The following is an 18,827-nucleotide window of genomic DNA, read 5'->3' on the forward strand; positions in this document are numbered from 1 at the left end:
CCATCGTGATTATCTGTGTCGTGAAGATCTTTTTTGTACAGTTCTTCTGTGTATTCTTGCCACTTCTTCTTAATATCTTCTGCTTCTGTTAGGTCCATACCATTTCTGTCCTTTATTGAGCCTATCTTTGCATGAAATGATCCCTTGGTATCTGTAATTTTCTTGAAGAGATCTCTAGTCTTTCCCAATCTGTTGTTTTCCTCCATTTCTTTGCACTGATCGTTGAGGAAGGCTTTCTTATCTCTCCTTGCTATTCTTTGGAACTCTGCATTCAGATGGGATGTCTTTCCTTTTCTCCTTTGCTTTTGGCTTCTCTTCTCTTCCCAGCTATCTGTAAGGCCTCCTCAGACAGCCATTTTGCTTTTTTGCATTTCTTTTCCATGGGGATTTTCTTGATCCCTGTCTCCGGTACAATGTCACAAACCTCTGTCCATAGTTCATCAGGCACTCTGTCTATCAGGTCTAGTCCCTTAAATCTATTTGTCACTTCCACTGTATACTCATAAGGGATTTGATCTAGGTCATACCTGAATGGACTAGTGGTTTTCCCTACTTTCTTCAATTTAAGTCTGAATTTGGCAATAAGCAGTTCATGATCTGAGCCACAGTCTGCTCCTGGTCTTGTTTTTGCTAACTGTATAGAGCTTCTCCATCTTTGGCTGCAAAGAGTATAATCAATCTGATTTCGGTGTTGACCATCTGGTGATGTCCATGTGTAGAGTCTTCTCTTGTGTTGTTGGAATAGGGTGTTTGCTATTACCAGTGCGTTCTCGTGGCAAAACTCTATTAGCCTTTGCCCTGCTTCATTCTGTACTCCAAGGCCAAACTTGCCTGTTATGCCAGGTGTTTCTTGACTTCCTACTTTTGCATTCTAGTCCCCTATAATGAAAAGGACATCTTTTTTGGGTGTTCGTTCTAGAAGGTCTTGTAGGTCTTCATAGAACCGTTCAACTTCAGCTCCTTTGGTGTTACTGGTTGGGGCATAGACTTGGATTACCATGATATTGAATGGTTTGCCTTGGACACGAACAGAGATCATTCTGTCGTTTTTGAGATTGCATCCAAGTACTGCATTGTGGACTCTTTTGTTGACCATGATGGCTACTCCATTTCTTCTAAGGGATTCTTGCCCACGGTAGTAGATATAATGGTCATCTGAGTTAAATTCACCCATTCCAGTCCATCTTAGTTCGCTGATTCCTAGAATGTCGACGTTCACTCTTGCCATCTCCTGTTTGACCACTTCCAGTTTGCCTTGATTCATGGACCTAACATTCCAGGTTCCTATGCAATATTGCTCTTTACAGCATCGGACTTTGCGTCTATCACCAGTCATATCCACAGCTGGGTGTCGTTTTTGCTTTGGCTCCATCCCATCATTCTTTCTGGAGTTATTTCTCCACTGATCTCCATTAGCATATTGGGCACCTACTGACCTGGGGAGTTCATCTTTCAGTGTCCTATCCTTTTGCCTTTTCATACTGTTCATGGGGTTCTCAAGGCAAGAATACTGAAGTGGTTTGCCATGCCCTTCTCCAGTGGACCACAATCTGTCAGACCTCTCCACCATGACCCATCCGTCTTGGGTGGCCCCACATGGCATGGCTTAGTTTCATTGAGATAGACAAGGCTGTGGTCCATGTGATCAGATTAGCTAGTTTTCTGTAATTTTAGTTTTAGTGTGTCTGCCCTCTGATGCCCTCTCACAACACTTACCGTCTTACTTGGGTTTCTCTTACCTTGGGCCTTGGGTAATTCCTCTCGCCGCCGCCACCGCCGCCGCCGGCCCCAGCCCCGGGCCCGGCCTAGGCCCTGTCGGCCTCCGTCCTTGGCCCCCGGCCTGGCCTAGCCCCTCTCGACTGCCGCCCCCGGCCCCCGGCCCCCGGCCCGGCCTAGGCCCAGGCCCTGTCGGCTGACAGGAGATCGAACCAGTCAATCCTAAAGGCAATCAACCATGAATATTCCTTGGAAGGACTGATGCTGAAGCTGAAGCTCCAATACTTTGGCTACCTGATGTGAAGAGCTGACTCACTGGAAAAGACCCTGAAGCTGGGAAAGATTGAGGGCAGGAGGAGAAGGGGATGACAGAGGACGAGATGGATGGATGGCATCACCGACTCAATGGACATGAGTTTGAGCAAACTCCAGGAGATGTCATCTCTGGGAGATGTCCCTCCCAGAGGACAGGGAAGCCTGGCATGCTGCAGTCCATGGGGTCGCAAAGAGTCAGACACAACTGAGCAAATGAACAACAAAAAGACTTATTCTTCAGAGGATGAGTTGTTTGTGACAGGCTTCTAGTGGGAGCATATCAGAGCCTGAAGAGGTAATTTTGTTCATATAAAGAAACTGAGGCCCACGGGCGTGGGGTAAGACTTAGGCCATGTTAGTGGACTTAAGCTTTCTTGTCTACAGTCACAGATGATCTCTGTGGCCCATCCTCGCCTGCACATCTGGGAAATGGGCTGCTCCTGAAGGGGCACCCTTAAGGTTTAAGTACAGGAACTTGTCCCCAGTCAGCCATTTGATTTTGGCCATCACTATTGTAGCTGTTTATCATCCCAAATTCACTGGATTCTAAGGAATCTAGGCCCCAGCAGAAGACTGAGAGGACAACTAGAGACCTGGTTTCTTACCTTTCGGGACAAGAGTCCAGCCTCAGGTGCTTCTAGAGTCAAGAGATACAAGGAGAATGAATGGGACAGAAGGTCCTGAAGAATGTGTCACTGCTCAGCTCCACATCTTTTAGGAAACCAAGCTGACATCCTGAAGGGTGAGATTGGAAGGTCCTTCTCCTTCTCTGAGTGGCCACAGGTCTCCTCCACTCTCAATCATGAGCCCTGCCTTTCTCCTTTGAAATCCAGCCTCACGGGCAAGTCTCTGACCCTCAGGCAGTGCCTGGCTTGTATTGGAGGTAAAATGAAATCTTCATAGTCTGCTAAATCCTCAGGGTGAAATGCAACCTCTGGCCACCTTCCCTCTAACACCAAAGAGTTAGAGCTGCACCAGGCTAGTTAAGGCTACTTCCTTCTGAAAGGGTGGTTCTAAATTGTGGACAACAGCAGCCCCAATGTGGCAGGACTTGGCAGGAGTAAAAGGGAAAAAAGAAGAGCTTTCTGTGTTTAAATGCTGATTTGGGGGCCTTGGGTATCACCTACCCAAGATGGGTAGTGCACACCCATACAAGGAGTATTAAAACTGTCACTATACATCATTGACCACATAAAGGACTGGCTGTAGTGAGGTGTGTCTTCCAGGCTGAGACAAAGCAGGGGTCCAGGAACAGGTCCACAAGCAGAATGTGGGTGATGTGAGGTGGTGAGGTCAGTGACGCCCGCAGAGCCTAAGTTCAGCCTGCCCCTACCTGGCCTCCTGATGCTCACATATACACGCATCCTGTTGAGATACCAGGTAAACATTCGATCAACAGCCTTTACATGAGTTTCTGTGTGTCGGGCGGTGTTCTGGGTGCCAGGGAATCAAGAGGAGCAAAATGATTCACATGTCCACCTCTCCTGAAGGAGAGAGGAAGACAGTATAACACTAGGGAGTGGTACATGCCAGGAAGAAAAAGAAACGGGGTTTTGAGAGTGACAGGAGTCAGAGAGGGGCCGTGAAGAGACGACATAAGAGCACGAGGCAAATGAAGCCACTTCCTCCCCTGAGCACATGTTCTCTACTCGCATCTCCCGGGACAGAAGGATGCTATGCTTCAGGCTCAGCTGTGGACCCAGCATGGCACCTGGTTGGCACTCAGTGAGCACTGGATGGTGGATGGCTGTTGCTGGGGGATGGTGCCTGGTGGACTCCCTCCAGGCCGGCAGCCTGTGCAGTGAGGCTGCAGAGCCGAGAGGACCAGCTGGCCCTTACTCTGAGAGGGCAAAAGAGGCAGGCCGTAGGCTGGGGGGCTGTGGCTTCTGAGTGTGCACACGGAGCTTGTACCTCCAGAACAGCCTTCCAGCCACTGAAAGATGGAATCAGAATTGTCCTCAGACTTCCAGACAAACCATTCTTTTAAAAAGGAGATCTGAAACTTCCCTAGTGGTCCAGTGGTTAAGACTGCACTTTCATTGCAGGGAGCAAGGGTTCAATCCCTGGTCCAGGAACTAAGATCCTGCATGTCGCAGGGCGCCGCCTAGAAATAAAAAGAAAAAGAAATAAAAAGGAGATCTGGAGTTAGACACTAGGTGTCTCCCTATGGCTTCCGATAGCACCTGGCCTTCTGTGTCAAACTTAGAGCAGGGATTTTCTCTTCCCAACGGTAACCATCTGAAAACGAGTTGGGAGCTCAGCTTGTGAGACTAGCAGTCAGGCAGACATTGGCTCAAGCCCTGTGCTGTGTGTTCTTGGGTTCCTCACAGTCCCTGTCTGAGCTCAGACCTGAAGGATGAGTATCCCAGGCCGAGGGAACAGCCAGTGCAAAGCTCTAGGGTAGAAATGAGCTCACATGTTCAGGGAGCATTTGTGAAAGGGGTAATAAAGGTGCTTCTCTCCTAGGGCTGCTCTGCAGGTCGGTACAACCAGCTAGGACTCTGCTTCATCCAGCATCACCCATAAACCCAAAACATGACTCATTGCATCTGAAGGAAAAGGACCTGATGCCACCTGGAGCAAGCCTGCCACTTCTCAGGTGAGAGAGACATGAGGGGCCCCCCACCCCAAGAAATTGCCCCTCCTAGGTACCAGACTCAGCATCTCCACTCTGCTTTAATCCTCACTGAAAGTGGCCTTGTGTGTGCAAGGAGGACATTTTTTTTTTAATTTATGTATGTATTTATTTTTGGCTGTGCTGGGTCTTCTTTGCTGTGTAGATTTTCCTCTAGTTGCAGTGAGCTGGGGCTCCTCTTCGTTGTAGTGTGCAGGCTTCTCACTTTGGTGGCTTCTCTTGTTGTGCAGCACAGGCTCTAGAGCACATGGGCTTCTGCAGTTGTGGCCCATGGGCTCAGTAGTTGTGGTTCCCGAGCTCTAGAGCACAGGTTCAATAGTTGTGGCAAAGGGACTCAGTTGCTCTGTGGCATGTGGGATCTTCCTCGACCAGGGATCGAACCTGCGTCTCCTGCATTGACAGGAGAATTCTTTACCACTGGCCACCAGGCAAGCCTGGGAGGGTATTTTTAAAGATACTTTAAGTTATGCTTTTACAACAGCAGAGAAAGTAAAAGTCACCTTGGAGTCCGTATTCCAGAAATAAACTTCCTAATTCTGGAGTGTATTTTATGGAGGTCTTTATTATCATGAATATTTTTACATAGCTGAGAAATCACTGTATAGCATTTTTTCCTCTTCCTCCCAATTTGCTGATTTTCTTAGCCTGCCATTCTCTATGAAAGGTGCAACATATGGTAAAGGAATTTTCTTCCACCGGAGGTTTTGAAACTCATTCAGAATGATTCTGTGGCCATTGTTTTGGCTGAAATATGTGCTTTAAAAAAAAAAAAATGAAACCTGCTACTTAGAATCAGGAGTCATAGAACTGAACATAGTCCAGGAAATGCAGATTGACTCTTGCTACAACAAAACCCCTTTTCCACAAAGAAATACCACTGGAGGAGAACCCCGAAGTCCACAGTAATTATGCCTCAGTGCCTCCCCCTCTCCTTTTTGCTTATTTGCATATTTCCAGGTTTTGTTTTTTTTTTACAGTGAACATGTGCTGCTTATATAACAAAAACATTGAAAAGATTCAGTAAGATAAAGGAAAAAAAGACACATAAAGGCATTCTATGTGTAGCACAACCTAAAGTGCCAGAGAATGGCAATAGACGTTCCACCAAGAAGAGTTCTAGTGATGAAGTTAGTTGGCAAACATCGAACAAAGCTAATTGGATTTCTTCCCTGTAATACTTCTCAGAGTCTTTAAGATGCTGGTGGGTAGTTTGACCCTGAAGAGAGGGCTGTTCCCAGCAGTGTAACCAACAGTATTGGATCTCTGAACCCTGTGGGACGCATTCTGGAAAACCCTTTTCCGAAGCACTGGCTGTCTGCAGAATGGGGAGATGCCCATTCCCTCTAGGCCACGTTCTCGCGAGGTCTGCACAGCTGACTGTGAGGAAATTTGCAGCTGTGACAGCTCTCAGACCAGGCACTCTGCTGCAATCCCACTGGCTGGTTAAGAATGGTGGCCAGCTCCATTATGGATTATAGTATCAGTCAAGAGAGCTAGAAAGAATTAAGACATTCGGAGACATCTGGTTGGTAGGATCACCGAGCCGTTCAGCAGAGACTGTAGGCTGTGAATAAGCAAAAGACAAATGCCCTTGAATTCCAAGGGCATAAAATATCCCTGCAAATAAGGCAGTCCAAAGGACAATCAAAGGAGCAGTGGGGAGCGGGTGCAGCAGTCAGGTCGGAGGCTGCCGTATCTACTGGGGCCTCACCATGGCTGCGGCTGCCCTCCAGCTGCCAGGAACTGCATCTCTCCCTAGAGAGGCCAGAAGTACCTAAGAATTGATGGACAGCAGCCCGCAGCCCATGAGGAGCTCGTCTGCATCTCCAGGGGCATGACTGAGGTGCCCAGTCTACGTTGGCTCCCAGAAACCCCCAGTGGGCTGACACTCCAGTTGATCACAGTGGCCTCTGGTTTGATAACAAAGCCTGTATTAGCTGCCTCCCTTCCCTGCCTCACTCTACCTAGGAAACAAGGTTAAGTCCTGCAGAAATTTCTTTGCTGGTTAAGATTACTAGTAAGAAGTCCTGCTCTTTTGGATTTCCATAGTTCTCCAAGCCAAGATTTGCTGCACTCCAGTGAGTGAAGAACAGTTCCATCCTGTTTCTGACAGAGGGCAGCATTTCGTTTTCTACCGCAGGGAGGTGTATTCCTGGAGCTTGCAAATGACGCCAGCTCAAAATAAAGAAAAACAAATTGAAATGAGGATTTTAATCACTGTGAAGGGAATGAAAGGCTGTGTCAGCGTTTCCATGGTAAGTGCCGTCTTTCAGGGATTTATCATCCCAGCTGTAAAAACATGCTTTATGCTAGGATTTGGCAAGAGCCAGGCTTCAGTCACTGAAAATCTATACATTATTAAAGATTTCACTTTCAATCAAGTCGGAAACGTGACTCCATGAAAATGGCACAGAATGCCCCTCTGCCCCTCGGGACTGCCAACCGTGCCCACTGCATCTCCTGCCAAGTCCACTCGGCCCCAGCTTGGAGGAGTGGCGGAGACACAGCGCCTGCCCTCTCCAGACTCCTCTTTGCCTCCAGGAGACGGTTACACTGAGGAAGATGCCTGTTTTTTTGTGGAGGCAAAGTGGTGGTCCTGGTGGGGCCCTGTCTGTGGGGCTCTAGGTGGCTCTCCTTTGAGCATGGGTCCTCTTGCCCCCTTCTCCCACTTCCCCGGTCCCAGGGCCATTGATGGGAGAGAGGGGCGTCAGTACCACCTCACAGTATGCTTGGTCTCTCGGCCCCTAATGACATCGTAAGTAGAATCACAGACTGAGTTTACTGGAAACCTTAGACTTGTTCTGGTTGTAGTTCGCAGCCTGAGCTCCAGGGATGCGAGGGGAATGAAGATCACAAATGTCAGCCAAAGAGGAGGCGCTCTGGGTGAAACAAGATACGGTCTGAACCTTGGTCACATCACATCCAAGTCACCTCTGCTTGCCTTCAAACAGGACCAGGTGTGTTTTTTTGTGTGTGTGTCTTTTTAAAAGATTTATCTTAATTGGAGGATAATTACTTTATAATACTGTGATAGCTTTTACCATACATAGGTATGAGTCGGCCATAGGCATACATGTGTCCCTTTCCTCCTGAACCCCACTTCCACCCCTCTCCCCACCCCATCCCTCTAGGTTGTCACACAGCACTGGCTTTGAGTGCCCTGCATCATACATCAAACTCCCACTGGCTCTCTATTTTACATATGGTAATGTATATGTTTCAATGCTATTCTCTCAAATCATCCCACCCTCTCCTTCTCCCACTGAGTCCAAAAGTCCGTTCCTTATGTCTGTGTCTCCTTTGCTGCCCTACACATAGGATCGTCGGTACCATCTTGGTAGATTCCATATATACGCATTAATATACTCTTTCTCTTTCTGACTTACTTCACTCTGTATGATAGGCTCTGGGTTCATCCACCTGATTAGAACTGACTCAAATGCATTCTTTTTTATAGCTGAGTAGTATTCCGTTGTGTATATGTACCACAGCTTCCTTATCCATTCATCTGCTGATGGACATCTAGGTTTCTCCCATGTCCTAGCTATTGTAAATAGTGCTGCAATGAACACTGGGGTACGTGTCTTTTTCAATTACATTTTTCTCAGGGTGTATGCCCAGTAGTGGGATTTCTGGGTCATATGATAGTTTTAGTCCTAGTTTTTAAAGGAATCTCCATACTGTTCTCCATAGTGGTTGTATCAGCCTGCATTCCCACCAATGATCAGGACCAGATTTAATGACACTTTGGTGTGCCCTTTATTTGAAACAGGCTGATGTGGGTGGAAAGAAAGCTTTTGCAATACAGGAGAAAAGGTACCAGCAGAAGGACAGCTTTTTATGACCTGAAATGAATCCTCTGTACATGTGCCAGCCTGTATGTTTATCAGATTCATGTTTATCATGAATCTTCCCCTGACACAGTGGTAGGTACTGTTATTCCCGTTTGAAAGATGAACAGATCGACATTCAAAGGTTGAGGAGCTCGTCTTCATGGAGGTGTCGTGTAGAGCAGGTGGCAGAGTGAGGCCTCAGAGCCAGGTCTTCCTGCCTCCAGTCAGGTCTGAGAACCTCTCCCTCAACACAGTTCAGGGGCAGAACTTTCATATTCCACCAGCCCGTCTCCTTGTTCTGCCCGGGGTGGTGGGCAGCCTGGCACAGAGCGAGGCATGGATGGCAGCCCAGCAGAGTCCTGCTGCTGGGAGAGATGACAGCTGCAGAGGGCAGGCTTGGGAGCACTGGCTGAACTCAAAAGGGGCAGACTTGTTGTTTTAAAGGTTTATTTCTTCATTGCTGCACATGGGCTTTCTCTAGTTGTGATAAATGGGAGCTACTTTCTAGTTGCGGTGCACGAGCTTCTCATTGAGATGACTTCTCTTGTGAAGCACAGGCTCTAGACACAGGGACTTTAGTCGTTGCAGCTCACGGGCTTCGTTGCTCCGCGGCATATGGGATCTTCTCAGAGCAGGGATCGAGCCTGTGTCTCCTGCATTGGCAGGTGGATTCTCAACCACTGTACCATCAGGGAAGCCCCAGACTTGTTCTTAGTGCAGACATTTTTTGAGGGCTTATTCTCTTCCAGGCACAGTTGGAAGGGCTGGCTGTGTGTTATATGTTTCACCTCACCTAACCACTCCAGCAGCTGCCTGAGCTATGTACTGGTATTATCTCCATTCTGCAGATGAGGAAAATAGACTGAGTAGTTTGCCCAAGGTCACACAGAAGGCGATGAAGGAGACGAAGAGGGGATTTCAGCCCAGGCAGCTTGACTCTCAAAACCAAGCCAGGGAAGGCTTGCCTGGGGAAGGCGAGTTGCCCCAGCTCAGAATGCTCTCTGGTAGCCTAATCAGAAGTGTCTGGGACAGGACTTGAGGCCAGCGGGCCCTCCCCTCATCATCCTGTTGACCAGGCAGATTCTGCAAGAGGCGAGGTGGCTGCTGCGTTGTGTCCTCTCTTCCTCCAGGGGCAGAGCCAGCTGAAGGTGCAGCATCTTGGTTGCACCAAGACGTTTTGGTTTTGCATTTCTGAGCTGGTCTGAGATAGTTTTCCACTGGCACTTAGCTATATTGGTTTATAAGGCACTTGATGGGGTAGAACCTTCTGAAGAGTCCAGGCCCTACCAGGGGTAGGGAGAGAGGAATGGTCAGGGACTATAACAGAAACAAAGGAAGAGCAAAAGTCAGGAATGAAAGTGTGACTTCACTATTGACTTTACAAAAATGGAAGGGTTTTTAAGGGACTGATGTGAATAATCATATGCCATCAAGTTAGACAGCAAAGATGAAGTGAGTAAATTCTTAGACACAAACCGTAAAGACATACTCAGGAAGAAATAGACATTATGAACAGATGTATAAGTAGAGAGATTGAATTAGTGATTTTAACACTTAGCTCAAAGAAAAATTCAGGCCCATATGGATTCACTGGTAAATTATACCAATCTCTTAACCAAGCAATGGTTTCTTAGACATGATTCAAAAAGCATAGTTCATGAAAGTGAAGGTAGATCAGTTAGACTTTGTTAAAATAAAAACTTTTTTTTTTTTTGCTTCAAGTGATACTACTAAAAAGGAAAAGACAATCCACAGAATGGGAGAAAATAGTTTCTGATCATATATTTGATAAGGGACTTGTATCCTGAATATAATCAAAGCTATGGTTTTTCTAGTAGTCATTTATGGATGTGAGAGTTGGACTATAAAGAAGGCTGAGTGCCGAAGAATTGATGCTTTTGAACTGTGTTGTTGGAGAATACTTTTGAGAGTCTCTTGGAAAGCAAGGAGATCAAACCAATCAATCTTAAAGCAAATCAACCCTGAATAGTCTTTGGAATGACTGATGCTGAAGCTGAAGCTCCAATACTTTGGCCATGTGATGCGAAGAGCCAACTCATTGGAAAAGACCGTGATGCTGGGAAAAATTTAGGGCAGGAGGAGTAAACCGTGACAGAGGATGAGATGATTAGATGGCATCACTGATTCAATGGGCGCAAACTCCAGGGGATAGTAAGTGACAGAGAAGCCTGGTGTGCTGCAGTCCATGGGGTCACAAAGAGTCGGACATGACTTGGTGATGAACAACAACAACAATCCTGAATATATAGAAACTCTTACAACACAGTCATCAAAGGACAATCTAATTTTAAACTGAGCAAAGGATCTGAGTAGACGTTTCTACAGAGAAGATATACAAATGACCACTGAGCACATGAAAAGATGCTCAGCATCTTAGTAGTCATGAGTCATTAGAGAAATATCAATCATAATAACATACCACTTCACATCCACTAGGAATGGCTATAATCAAAGCCATAGAAAATAGCAAGAGTTGGTGAAGACATGGAGAAATTGAAATGCACATATCTTGCAGGTGAGACTGCAAAGTGGAAGGTTCCCTTTGGACAGCAGTTTGGCAGTTCTTCAGAAAGTTAAATGTGCTGTCTCTTATGGCTAGTCATTCCTCTTCTAGGAGAATTGAAAGTTATTTCACATGAAAACTTGGACATGAATGTTCATAGCCGTATTACTCGTAAGAGCTGAAAAGAGGGGGAAAAAACCCAAATATCCATCAACTGATGAATGGACAAACAAAATGTGAAATATCCATACAATGGAGTATTATTCATCAACAAAAAAATAAAATACTGGTTGATATTGCAACAGGGATGTGACTTGAAAAACAGTGTAGTAAGTAAAAGAAGCCAGACACAAAAGGCCATCTATTGCATCGATATGGTCCCATTTATAAGAAATGTCTAGAACAGACAAATCCATGGAGGCAGCAAGTAGGTGAATGGCTGCCTAGGAGTTGGGCGAGTTGGGAGTTGGGAGAAGAGGAAGGATAGACATGGGTTTTCTTTGGGGGGTGATGAAAATGTTCTGATAATAGATTGTAGTGATGCTTGCTCAATTCTGTGACTATATACTAAAACCTACTGAATGGTACAGTTAAAGTGGGCAAATTTTAGAGTATATGAAAGTCAATAAAACTGTTAAAAATTACAAGGAACTAGTTTAAAACATGGTAAAAGTATATAAAGAATAACTCTGCAGCTACTTAAATTAACAGTGTGCTTTATATACTCCAGTATAGAAGGTTATCCACACTATAGTAAGTGAGGGGTAAAGCAGATTATAATTCATTATCAGTTCAGTTCAGTCACTCAGTCTTGTCTGACTCTTTGCGACCCCATGGACTGCATGCAGCACGCCAGGCCTCCCTGTCCATCACCAACTCCCAGAGCTTGCTCAAACTCACGTCCATTGAGTTGGTAATGCCATTCAACCATTTCATCCTCTGTCTTCCCCTTCTCTTCCCGCCTTCAATCTTTCCCAGCATCAGGGTCTTTTCCAGTGAGTTGGCTCTTCGTATCAGGTGGCCAAAGTACTGGAGCTTCAGCTTCAGCATCAGTCCTTCCAATGAATATTCAGGACTGATTTCCTTTAGGATTGACTGGTTTGATCTCCTTGCAGTCCAAGGGACTCTTTAAGAGTCTTCTCCAACACCACAGTTCAAAAGCATCAATTCTTTGGCACTCTGCTTTCTTTATGGTCCAACTCTCACATCCATACGTGATTACTGGAAAAACCATAGCTCTGACTAGATGAAACTTTGTCAGCAAAGCAATGTCTCTGCTTTTTAATATGCTGTCTAGATTGGTCATAGCTTTTCTTCCAAGGAGCAAGCATGAACTTAATATTATAGAAATAAATGAGGTGTGTGTGTGTGTGTGTGTGTGTGTGTGTGTGTGTGTGTGTGTACAGAAAATAAAATTTAGAAAGATGTATTTTGAGAGAGTAGTTTCACTGAGTACTGCAAAATAAGCTATTCTTTTTCAAATTTGTATTTAATCTTTGAAAAAGTGATACAGTCACATGACATAAAAATCAAAAGCTCTTAAAGACTAGTGAAAAATCTCCTCCAAGCCACCCATTTCCCCTCCTAGAGAGCAACTCGTGTTGGCTAAGCATCCCTTGGGAGAATTTGACACAAGTGGAGGGTGCTCTCATTGTGTCCAGCACCTTAATTTTCTCATATAACTATGAATCTTGTCCATATGGAGATGTAACAGAAGTCCCCAATCTTTTTTTTTTTTTTTTAAAGAACTGTTTATTTACTGAACCTGGGGCAGATCAGATACACAACCAATTTTAAATTTACATCTTTTAACTCAATTTTGCAGTGTTTGCACACACATGCGCACACAAATTGGCATGCAACAGTTGTCCTAAGGTAAAACTCAGTCACCTTAAACTGTTGCAAGTATTTTCACCCAAGGTTGAAAAATTGTTTATCCTGAACATGAAAACCTGTAACAAATTTAATTATACAAAACTCATTACTTGTAGTTTTCCCCTTGCAAAGATCCAAAAAAAATGGACAAGTAACCAATATACATCAGTCACAACATAATCCTGGATCATCCCCATACCAAAACCAGATGCTCTTTGAATTTTAAACCCATCATCAGAGACCAAAAGAAAGTCATTTCGTTCTATACAAAACAAAATTCACATGTGCCAAAAAAGAAAGACCCAAGAAAAACAAAAACAAAAACCCTAGTACTGACAGTGATGTTCAGTACCCTAATTCAACAGTGGCCAAAATGCCACTGATCAAAAATAAAATAGTGGCTGTATATCACTGCAAAGAAATCCAAGAGGCTTTAACCCTTTGGCATCGGAAATCCAGATTTTTCTAATTACGTGAATGCATACCTCCTACGTGCCAAGAGTAGAGAAGGTGGATGCGCCAGCATAGAAGGAAAAAGAGCTACCATTTGCTGAAATACCCAGAGAATTGGCTTTAATAGACTTCTTACAGGGTTAGACAAAAACCAAAAAATGGTTATAACCTGCTTGTGTCAACAATTTTAAGTGGAGGTGATTGAGTTCTAAGGTTCAAAGTGAAACTTTGGGGAGGTGGGTAAAGGTTGTTGGTTTAAGTCTTATCTTTAAAGCAAAAACAAGATAGACAAAGTATAAAAGTACAAACCTGGTCACATACTGTAGTCACAGAGCTCTACCATCAAGCTGGATAGAAAATGTCAAGATTCAGATTGTTGTTTCTCAACAAAATGAATCTTTCTAATGACTTGAACTACAGGATAAGGGATCCCAAGAATAGAGTCATTTTAATAAAGTACTATCTATATGTAAAGTACTATCCTGAACAAACTGTATTTTATTATGAAAACAAAAGGAAAGGAAACTAAGGACTCTACACCTGTATTCGGCTTACAGTGTTTGAGTTTTGAGAGGGCCTATATAACGGAGGCAGAATTCAAATATGAATTTATGCCAATCAAATGTCAAATTTTCACTATAGCTTTCCTAAAAAAGTGTTTTCCCCCAATACCTATTAATCACAAAGAAACATAAGCTGTGAAGATACAGTTCAGAAAATGAAAACATAGAAACTAATGACATTATTATGACCAAGATGTTTGGTAAACAGTGAATTATGAATTTGGGATTATGGGGAAAAGGCTTTTAAACAACCCTCCGGACTTCAAAGAATCTCTTCAGGTAGTAGATCTGTCCCAATGTCATGGCAACTAGAACAAGAGCTTCAAAGAAGGACCAAAGGACCACTCTGCTGTTTGTGTTGTCATTGATCGCTCTGTGTATTCTCTCTCGAACTTCCATGTATTCCTGTTCATGCCTCACAGCTGTCATCGCCACTGCGAGCTCATTAATCATTTCTTCTAGCTTGTTCTGGTGAGCTTCTGTTTCCGTGTCTTGTCCTTTGGGGGCTTCCCCGATATTAATGGTGAACATCACTATCTTTGGAGTCATGGTAGACATCCTATTGCTAAAACAGAACTTGTATGTTCCATCCGTGTGAGCAGCAAATGTGTATTTCCCACTGGACTCCTGGTCTCCTTTATAAATTCCTTTATTATCAGGTCCTGTAATCTCCACGTCGATGTCCAGGAAGCCACCCTCAGCCACCTCAAAGATGAGGCCCATCTTGGTGCCCGAGGTGACCCGCTCGAAGAAGCACTCCTCTGCATGCGCGTCAATGCTGACGAAGTAGCCCGAGGCCATGGCCAGGAGGGCGGCCAGGAGAACCAGCAGCTCAGCGAGCGTCACCATGGTGGGGCTGGGGCCGAAGCCAGGACCAAGACTGAGGCCTCCAGAGCCGCTGTCGTCGCTGCCGCCACCGCTGCCTTCTCAGCAGCTGCCCCCACCGCTGCCTTCTCAGCAGCTGCCCCCCAATCTTTTTAATAGCTAAACAGCTCTTCATTCTCTACATTTATCATTTGAAAGACTTTTTTGTTCATGTACTTCCTCTTTTTTTTTTTTTTTTTGGCATTTAGCAGATATTTTACTTGTAATCAGAAAGAGATCAAGCTATTTCTCCAAAAGAAGTACCTGCGGTGAGGATTCAGATCTAAGAAGAGTGAGCCCCCAGGAGGGTGGGCAGGTTGCATGAGGAGTCCCGAAAACCCTGGACATGAAAGCAGGTCAGTGAGAGAGAGGGGCGTGCCCCGCACCATTGGGCAGGGACCTGGGAGAGATGCTCTAACCTAGAAAGGAGTCCAGGTGGCATTTAAGAATAAAATTCCTCATCCTTTTTTCCCTCTGAATCTCTCCAACCCAGACTTCTCAGGTACCGCTTGTGGTAAACAATCTGCTTGCCCATGCAGGAGACATAAGAAATGTGGGTTTGATCCCTGGGTGGGGAAGATCCCCTGGAGGAGGGCAAAGCAACCCACTCCAGTATTCTTGCCTGGGAAATCCCATGGACGGAGGAGCCTGATGGGCTGTAGTCTGTGGGGCTGCAGAGAGTTGGACATGACTGAGCGACTGAGCAGCAATCTGCCCAAATATGAGGAGAATTTGAGGTTTACTGGGGAGGTGGAGCCCAAGTTCATTTCCCAAGGGCTGCTCCCGACTTTGCGCTCGCTCACAATCTTTCCAGCTCTCCAATTTAGCGTGGACTAAAGAGGACTTGCTGCCCTGCCCACAGTGCTGGGTACCCTGGGAGCCTTCTGGGAACCTCACTGTTTATTCCTTCTAGAGTCTCTCAGGGCATTTAACCTACACTCTGCAGAAGTTCTAGAAACCACTTGGTTTTCATTTTCGCTCCCCAGCCCACTCCTACCTGTGATCTTGCTGTATGACCTTGAACACGTTACTCAAGTCTTTCTGTACCCTCCCTCGCTTTGCTGTCTCACCAGCAGGAAGTCAAGGGCCATATGTAGCCATCATCATTGTCATTCTATTAGTGAGGCGGGGCAGCATGTGTTGGCTGCACACAGCCCTTTGGGGAGCAGAGGGAAGGGCCAGTTGTGTGGGAGCAGGGGATAGGGCAGGAAGGGCCCCTTTGGTGAGTGAACCCTTCTCCTGAGGGACTCTCCCATACCCTAGGTCCTTCTTGCCCTCTATTTATTCGACCTCTGGAAGGCATTTCTTGCTGGATCTACCCAGGCCCTTTCCAGCTTGGTGACCACCAGCCCTTCTGTGCATGGGGCCAGGAAAGAGGGAGAAAGGAAGAGATTCTGACAGTGACGACTCTCAGTGTAAAGGCCAGCTCCCAGTCAAGTCCATACCCTGTGCCTTGTTACTTTGCTGCTTACTGAGTCAAAACAAAAACAAAAGCCCAGCAGGCTTCATGGTTGCCCTACAACTTTCCTGTTATTTCTTCAGATGAACTCTCCCCTGCCCTGTCCCTCCATTCCACCCCACCATTGGCCTCGATTCCAATCTGCCATACTCCTGCCTCCATGACCTCTCAGGGTGCTGACCGTGGCTGACCTCTGCTCTGGGGCTGCCCTGGTTCTACAGGTGCACACTTCTTTCTTTGCCACTGAACTGTTTTCTTCCTGAGACCCCACAACCCCGACTCGGGCCATTGCACCTCTGGGCCTGTGACTCCAGAGGTTTCTTGCAAGAGCCACCTCCAGCCCTCCATCTGGACTGGGCGCAAACACTCGGTTCCTGGAATCCTGACCTGGACTGGCATGTGGCCAAAGTCGGGGCTCAGCCTGCCTCCTTGGAGCAGGTTTGTTGGGGATTTCTGATTAATAAGTTATCAAATAGAAAAAGAGTCATAGGACCCAACATCCCAGCTGAGGAAGAAATTACACTTCTGGAAGTTGGCCCAGAATAAGGACCAGATATTCTCTTCCGTAGGAACTTAACACTTGACTGCGCTCAGAGGAGGAATTGTCTCATAGAGATTTCAGTCTGGAGCTAGAGGCAAGGACTCGGGACCCATCCTGCCAATGAAAACAACTCCACAGATGCACTGGGATTTTCACTGGAGCGTCTGTAAGGGCTTTCTAAATGGCAGTGAATCTTCATGGACCCCTTCACAGGGAGGCAGGTAGGAAGGAGGCTTCTCTCTTTGGAGATGGAGGTACCAAGCTGGGAGATGATTTATCTGAGAGCGTGAAATGCCAGTGACCAACAAGGGAATGCATTTTCAAGCATCCAATTGAACCCACAGTTCTTTGATGATGACAGACTACTTATTTGAAACAGTGCTGACTAACAGCATTGTTCAAGCACCTTTCATAGCTGCACTCAGGTGAAGATGTTTTTTTGCAATTCATCCTCACAGTGTTCTTAAATGCCAGTACCATGATCATGCCCATTTTATAGATGAGGAAACTGAGGTTCAGAGAAGTTCCCTATCTCACTCAGGTTACACATCTGGCACGTGAAGGAACTGTGATTGTAACCTAGCTCTCCCTCTGCCAAAGGTGGGGCCTTTCTCTCTGTTTTACTCCTCAGTCTAGCAAGCGGTTTTAACTACATATCAACAACCTCAAAAAATGTTCCTACTCTTTGATCCAGCTAACCCACTTCTGACAACCATTCTCATGAAATAATTCTAAGTGCAAAATAAGTGTTTTAGCGTTCAATATGGCTAAGCACACACTGGCGTGTACCCCACTTCTTCCCTAAATCCCACAGAAATGGCAGCAGAAATTCAGAAATAAAAAGAGTGCTCAGGGTTGTGGGCATTCAGGAGGAGGGGGATCAATGTCCAGAAGATTAAGAAATTTCCAAGGAACATAAGACAAATATAAGATCAGATTGGTGAAGAAATGAAAACAAAGCTGTAACGGTTCAGAGCTAAATGCATAATTGTTTAGAATAAATGCTCCCAGCAGAATTCCAGAGCAGAGGCAATGTGACCAGGTGAAAGCATGAACTAGAGGTGGACTGGAGAGCGGTGAGTGATGCCTCTCCACTGTCCACTTACTGTTCCCTGCACACAGTCACCCATGGCCGGCCCCTGTATCAGCCACTGCTTCCCTGCCAGAGGAATGGGATTCTCACAGGGCTAAGGACGTGCCCCCCAGCCACCAGCAGTATTCAACCCAGAAGCTCATCTACTATATTAACAGCTAGGTAAGAATTGCCAGATTTTTCAGAAAAGCCAGGGCCTGAGATTGCTGCATGGAAGCATGGAGGTCCTCCTGGAGAAAGAAGCCAGGGCAATAAGTGATGGCATCTGTTTCTTTTTCTCTAACACATTTTGCAGAATCCTTCAGCTCGGTCTTCCAGCTTACTAATTTAGTTCTCGGTTATCTATTTAGCATATTTTTTGAGTTTTTAAAACTTTGTCAGTCATTGTTTTAATTCTCAAGAACTCTTATTGGATCTTTTTCATAGAGGTTTTATTTTTTTTCTTGGAATGTAGTTGCTTTACAATGTTGTGTTAGTTTCTGCTGTACAATGAAGTGGATCAGCCATACACATGCCTTTGTGCTTGGTCGCTCAGTCATGTCCGACTCTTTGTGATCCCGCCAGGCTTCTCTGTCCTTGGGGATTCTCCAGGCAAGAATACTGGAGTGGGTTGCCATGCCCTCCTCCAGGGGATCTTCCCGATCCAGGTATCAAACCCAGGTCTCCTGCATTGCAGGTGGATTTTCCCCTCTTTTCTGGATTTTCTTCCATATAGATCATCACAGAGAATTGAGTTGAGTTCCCTGTGCTGTGCAGTAGATTCTCATTAGTTATCTACTTTATACATAGTATCGATAATGTATATATGTCAATCCCAATCTCCCAATTCATCTCACCCCCACCCCTTCCCCCCTTGGTATCCATATATTTGTTCTCTAAGGCTGTGTCTCTATTTCTGCTTTGCCCAAAGTTTCATCTAGAGGTTTTATTTTTAAGTGGATGTGATCTTTTCTTCT

At 45.6% G+C, this 18,827-nt stretch overlaps 1 protein-coding gene and 1 pseudogene across 3 annotated transcripts in view; one reads left to right on the top strand and one right to left on the bottom strand.

The window, feature by feature from the left end:
* Window positions 1–3,292: 3,292 nt before the first annotated feature.
* Window positions 3,293–18,827, top strand: part of LOC145520670 (uncharacterized) — a 47,528-nt gene continuing 31,993 nt past the window's right edge. The window contains exons 1-6 of one of the 2 annotated variants that reach the window (XM_081527732.1): window positions 3,293–3,411; window positions 4,498–4,630; window positions 7,478–7,623; window positions 14,988–15,134; window positions 16,807–16,999; window positions 17,901–18,033. The gene's annotated coding sequence lies outside the window, so the exon portion shown is untranslated. Of the gene's footprint in view, window positions 3,412–4,497; window positions 4,631–7,477; window positions 7,624–14,573; window positions 15,135–16,806; window positions 17,000–17,900; window positions 18,034–18,827 lie in introns of those variants that run through there. The other variant, XM_081527731.1, reaches the window with a different exon arrangement.
* Window positions 12,750–14,858, bottom strand: LOC145520669 (transmembrane emp24 domain-containing protein 2 pseudogene; annotated as a pseudogene). The gene has a single exon (XR_014064712.1). The product of XR_014064712.1 is annotated as a transmembrane emp24 domain-containing protein 2 pseudogene (transcript).

This window comes from Giraffa tippelskirchi, chromosome 9 (assembly GCF_054371585.1).
Source record: "Giraffa tippelskirchi isolate mGirTip1 chromosome 9, T2T-mGirTip1v1.2.pri, whole genome shotgun sequence".
NCBI lineage: Eukaryota > Metazoa > Chordata > Mammalia > Artiodactyla > Giraffidae > Giraffa > Giraffa tippelskirchi.